At 34.1% G+C, this 5,927-nt stretch overlaps 2 long non-coding RNA genes across 2 annotated transcripts; both read left to right on the top strand.

Moving 5' to 3' along the window:
* Positions 1–306: 306 nt before the first annotated feature.
* Positions 307–1,119, top strand: LOC149217058 (uncharacterized). The gene is made up of 2 exons (XR_016251221.1): positions 307–652; positions 891–1,119. It is a non-coding gene; the product is annotated as an uncharacterized LOC149217058 (long non-coding RNA).
* An 8-nt stretch (positions 1,120–1,127) lies between these two features.
* LOC149217059 (uncharacterized) lies at positions 1,128–3,488 on the top strand. Its single transcript, XR_016251222.1, has 3 exons — positions 1,128–1,265; positions 1,400–1,561; positions 2,849–3,488. It is a non-coding gene; the product is annotated as an uncharacterized LOC149217059 (long non-coding RNA).
* The last annotated feature ends 2,439 nt before the right edge of the window (positions 3,489–5,927 follow it).

Raw genomic sequence — 5,927 nt, forward strand, 5'->3', positions numbered from 1 at the left:
CATAAACTATAAATTGGTTATCAAATACTACTAACAATGCCAAACGTTTGGCATGGTCCAACACTAAAATCAATTAGTATGGTCCAACCCTGAAACCAATTTAGTTCACTTTGAATTGCAGGTGTGGTCCATTAGATTTCTGTAAGAGGCGGAGAAAAATGTTATTCCATTGGAATTTATCATTAAAAAAATCCATAGCTGATGTGATTTGTCCAAAAACTTACTGGAAAAAATCATTATGTAAAAACCTTGCCGGTTAGACCTGAAGAATATGACAAACTTTCCATCAATACCGCAACTAATACATACGTAGCTACAGAGTACTTCATGCTGTGTTGGTGGGTTCTCCACCGTCAGATTTTAAATTATTCGGAAAGTTTGACAGTGGAGCACAGCATACAGGGCATTATTAAATGCTCAATTATATGGGAAGTTTGACAGTGGAGCACAGCATACAGAGCATTATTAAATGCTCTGGATGTCTGGTGGTATTGACTCCCTCAGTAGTTCTGCCAGAGGAACTCTGTATCTGTTGTGTTACCATCGGTCAAGATGAGGAACTCTGTATCAATAGTATCACCGTCAGTTGAAGACGTAGGGTCAAATGTTCAGATCGAGTTCGAAGAGGGAACTCCGTCACATAAACTCAGAGGTAAGCAATTTTTTTAACAAATTGGTGTACAAATGGTAGATTGCTGAAAGCTAAGTGGTACAGGATCGATGAGGTAGAGAGCAAGTTTCTTCAAAATCCCCAAAAGAGTGGCCTGATCTGAAAATGGATCTTGGAAGTAAGGCCTTAGGCCAAGAAAATGAAAAAACCCTTTGTTGCTGATTGAGTATACAGTGGCGATTCGAGTTTTTTTTTATCGGCTTTGCTCTGTATTTGACAGGAAAAAAACGGGACCAGTATTTGGCTAAGCAAACCGGTCGCTTCTGCTCAGCTGCTCAATTTTTGAGCAAAGTTGTCGCAACAACCCTTAAATTTCGCAATAAATTCATTGAAGGAACTTGACATTCTGTATTTCCTATCGTTGATCTGCCACTGTAGCCAGACCCTCTTCGCTCATTCCATGCCAGTGTTCTATTTTTGTCAATTAAAGTTTTGGGTATGGAATTTTGGTATCGATTGCGAGGCAAAGCTAACCGTGCTACTGCTGAGAAATTCAATGATCAAGATTTTCGTAACAGCTTGGTTTGCTTTTCCTCCGCAATTGATACTCACGGATACTGCCGAGGAGCACAGCGAGGGATCCATAAGCCCGACGGTGAGGCATAGCAGAGCACCAGTTGGACGCAAGGAATCGAGTTTTCTCCATTTTGATTTAATACGTGTTAATTTTCTCTTTGTTTCAACCTTTTTGCTATTTATTGAGGAATATAGATAGGGTTTTACTTTCAGTGGCTTGCAGAGAGGATGAAAACCGTACCAGGTCAGCCATTGCACGAGATCGTGAGACAGAACAGCTTTTTTCCTTGTGAAGCGGAATAACAACAGTAGCACCAAGGTCCAGTTCAGCGAAGAAAACGATCTTCATAACTTGCACTCATTGAAAATTTCCAGGTATGGCTTCTCCTTTCCATTTCTGTGTAAGTTTGTGGGTACTTATTGAACTGTTGATTTGCTTAGTACGGTCAAGAAGAAAGCATAAATATGCATTAAAATGGAGATTACAGACTCCAGGGGTACAACTGCGTGCCTAGGACCTTGATTCTCCATAAGCTTTTAAGGTTCTTTGCTATGCAGGAATTTATATGTAGCTGCAATTTTTCAATAATGCAAATTTCTTGCAATTTTGTTCATAAAGGTGCCTGTTATAGACCTGTGAATTTAAATAAAGGTGTAGACAACTCTGCCATTGTTGGGGTTCTCCTTCCCTGCTATTTGTGTTTTATGTATCAATTCCAGGAACTCATTATTTGGGGTTCTCCTTCCCTGTTGTTTGTGTTTTATGGATCAATTCCAGGAATACATTATTGTTCTTTGGCAGGTGAACCAGATAACTCTATTACTCTCTTTCTTTTCAGGTGAACCATATAATTTTATTCTTCCTCCTAACACGTTATAAGGTAACTAATGCCACTCGAAATGTACTGAACCTTGATAGAGGAAAATTTTGAAGAAGAAAAGCAAGGAAATGTGTAGGTAACTTGCATCTCCTTTGATCCACCTTACATACAAACCAAAAATTTCGAAGATGAAAAGCTGGGAACTGTGCAGGTAAATTGCATCCTTTGATCCACTTTACACACATATCAAATGCTCCAATTGGGATCATTGGAAGTGCAGAAAAGTTAGATTGCTTCATTGGGTTCCTTTGTAATTGGGAATGGCCATTTCACAGATGATTTTTTTTAAAGCATTGTGCAAAAGTATGTATTAAAGTGGAAATTCTGAGATTTAACTTTGTTATTGTCTGTTTATCAATATTTAAAGTAAATTTCTTTCACTAACCTTTCAAAAATCATTTGCTATTCAATTTCATTATGCAAAGCCACGCTATTGATATTAATCCAATAATACAGGTGTACATTGTAGACTCCATATACTTCGACTGGTATAAACAATTTTGTTGTATTTGTGATCAGTGATAAATGTTCGTTAAATTCTGAAAAATTATTGGAACTATAATATTCCATCTTTCTATTTTGTTAATCTGTAGTATGAATCAAATCTTTCTATTTTGTTAATCTGTAGTATGAATCAAGAAACATGTATGCAATCTTTTGTATTTCTTAGAATAAGAAACCATGTTATAAGCTTTTTACTGTCTTTTCTTTTTTGGAAGTTGTGAAACAATATTGCTTCTTTCTATTTCTATTTTGTTCACCTTGCCGGCTGGATGGACAGGATAGCAGCATTATGGGACTACAGGAAGGATTATTCTATTTTCCATATTGACAGGAACAAAAACAAAAAGGCGGACGCTCTATCTAAAAGGGGTCTAACCTTGCCCCAAGGTTTATGGAGATTGCAGATAAAGGCGAACAGCACTATCTACCAGATCCAGGATTTCCAATTTCAGGGCATATAGCAATTACTTATGGTAGAAATTTTGGTTTTGTTAAGGTCTTATGCACATATGAAGGCTTCTACAGTACCAGCTGGTTCAGTTTCTTTCCTTATTTTGCATCATACACTTGTGGCGAAATGAACAAATGGAGCTCTATTTACACCTGGATATCCTCTCAGCCTCCGGGCATGTTATTCTGGAAATTACATTACTTTGTCTGTTTCAAGATGGGACATGTTTTCAAGCTTGCTGCTTTCCTGGCAGTAATATTGTCACTGTATATAAAACAATTTTTGTTTATAAATACAATTATATAGTTTTTTCGTGCTGAAAAAAAGTATGAATCAAGAAACATGTATGCAATCTTTTGTATTTCTTAGAATGAGAAACCATGTTATAAGCCTTTTACTATCTTTTCTTTTTCGGAAGTTGTGCAACACGTTGTGCTGGAAGGCAAAGTGGGCCACTTGTAATTCATTTACTATTGATTTATAATGAAATGAGCTTTTTGGAGTTTTAACAAAGTTTTGAATCTTATTTAAAGTTTAGAAATTTTGAATGGTAATTTAGATAAATTGTAATTTTTTTAAGGATTGAACTATATGGATTTGAATTTTGATTCAGTGGTTTACATAATGCTTTATAATATAATTATCACCAATTAAGTTTTTTTCATGGTCGCTGATTTAAATGGAGTTGTCTATAATGCGACTTTTTGAGATTCCGGTGACGGAATCCGGCGGAAGAAATTGAGATGAAATCATGATTTGTTGCAGTTAAAATGGTTTTTTAACTGCATATTCGGATTCAGCACCCTGAAAAACCCCTGGGACGCTTTCATTGTGCAGAAACTAGTTATCAAACTTTGATTTCAATAAATTACTGCCGGATTTTCACCGGAAAAAATCGCCGGAAAAGCTTTCAAAAAGTCGCGTTAAAGACTACGGCGATTTAAATAGGTTGACAAGTAAAAGCGACTATGGTTTGTGTTTTACTTAAAAGTATTTTACAAAAAAATATAATATTATTTTATGGTTGTATGAGGTAAATTAAGATGATTTAGGATTTTGGAAATATTTTGTAAAAAAATATGACATTTTTAAGGTGCAGATATTGATTTTTTCTTTGGAATTTTAGTTAAAGAAATAAGTTAAATTTTACTTTTTCAAAAATGTTTTTATATTTTTATAATTGTGCGTAGAATTTAATATAATTTATTTATTTATTTTGAAAAAGAATTTTATCTTCAACTTTATAATTATAATTATCTATAAATATAATTAGGTATGGAAATCAATATTACTTCTTTTCTTTTCAAATATTTTTTTAATTAAAAAATAGATTAAAGTTTGCTTCTCAAATGAAAATGAGTAAGTATTATAAATACATAAAGTTAATGTTGGAGAAATTCACATAAATGATATATACATATTTATATTTTTTGAGTATCATTAAGGGGAACAAAATAAAAGCCCGGCTAGTTGTGAATTTAATGATGTCTTGTACATATAATACAGATGCTAATAAAATAAGTCTATCATTTAAATAATACATGTTTGATACCAATCAAATAAGCTTATCATTTAATTTTTTTGGGGACTAAAAAGTTCTTATAGTTTGGTTTTGGCATGTTTTTATGAAAAATAACATGTATTTGTTTTTAAATATCAAATTAATTGAAATTTATTATCTTGGAACATATGAACAAATATTCTAATTTTAGTTTATAAAAATAAGTATTGGAATTATATGACCTATTCAAACAATGTATATTTTTGAGATGAAGTTATATATGTCTTATTTTGTTTATACAAAATTTATGTGTAAAATTAAAATCAATTTAATTTTTTACACAAAGCAATAGATGTCTTGTCCACTTAAATAAAAGTGGACACATGAAATTAAGTGTTTCCAAAGTTATCATAATGTTGGAATAAATTAAATTTCCTTTTTTATTATTTCAAATTTTATAATCTTAAACTAAAAAGTTATATATATATATTTTGAAAGCTTAAATTCAATGGAGCTGATCATCTTTTTATTAAAGAAATGACATTGTTTTTCTTGTGTATATGTTTTTTATCAAAAAGAAAAAAGCCAACATTTTTCATTAAAATGAAAATTGTTTACTTAAAATGGTGAAAATAATCAGATAACAGGGCACATAGGTCCACCAAAGCATAGGCCCACCAAAGAACTCCATAAGGAGCACAAGATATAGCCAAAGCAATGGGCAACCAAACATTATAATGCGGGTCAACGAAACCCAACAAAAATCTAAAAGAAAAAAAGGGTGCAAGGCCCATACATAAACCCGAATGGGTCGCAGACATTCTAGGGTCGAAACCCCAAGACACCTAGATAGCTTTGGAAGATGCTCTGACTGACAAGAAGAACAATGTTGAAATATAATTTCATTGACAAGTAAGAACAATGTCGGAAGATACTCTGACTGGAAAGTAAGCGCTTGGAAATGCTCTGATAGGACTAAGCGAAACCCTAAGACACCTTGGTAGCACTAGAAGATACTCTGATTGGTCGCTCGAGGGATGTCATGAACCAGGGGCAAGGGTGGCTAGGGTTCCATCAACCCCCACTTCTTTTGAGTATGCTTCAGATGGATAGCCACAATCCAACCCTTAGGAACATCATCAACACTGAATGACATTTCAGGTTTTGTTTAGTGTTTTGTTGAACAATGCAGCTAGAACACCACAAACCACCTTAGATCTGCGCCAACATAGAGAATGGAACCCACTTCCCAACACAAATATTCCCACAAGAAGCGTAGAACAAACCCACGACATAGGTCTGTGGCTCCATAGGCATAATCTAGTCAGATCATAGACATACCAAACTAGGTTGCAACACCCCAGGCAAATCCTAACAAGCTTGGAGGCTCACAACCTCCCTCAT

The sequence above is a fragment of the Pinus tabuliformis genome, chromosome 1_1 (genome assembly GCF_031772625.1).
Source record: "Pinus tabuliformis cultivar Carrire ecotype Pingquan chromosome 1_1, CPIR1, whole genome shotgun sequence".
Classification (NCBI taxonomy): Eukaryota; Viridiplantae; Streptophyta; class Pinopsida; order Pinales; family Pinaceae; genus Pinus; species Pinus tabuliformis.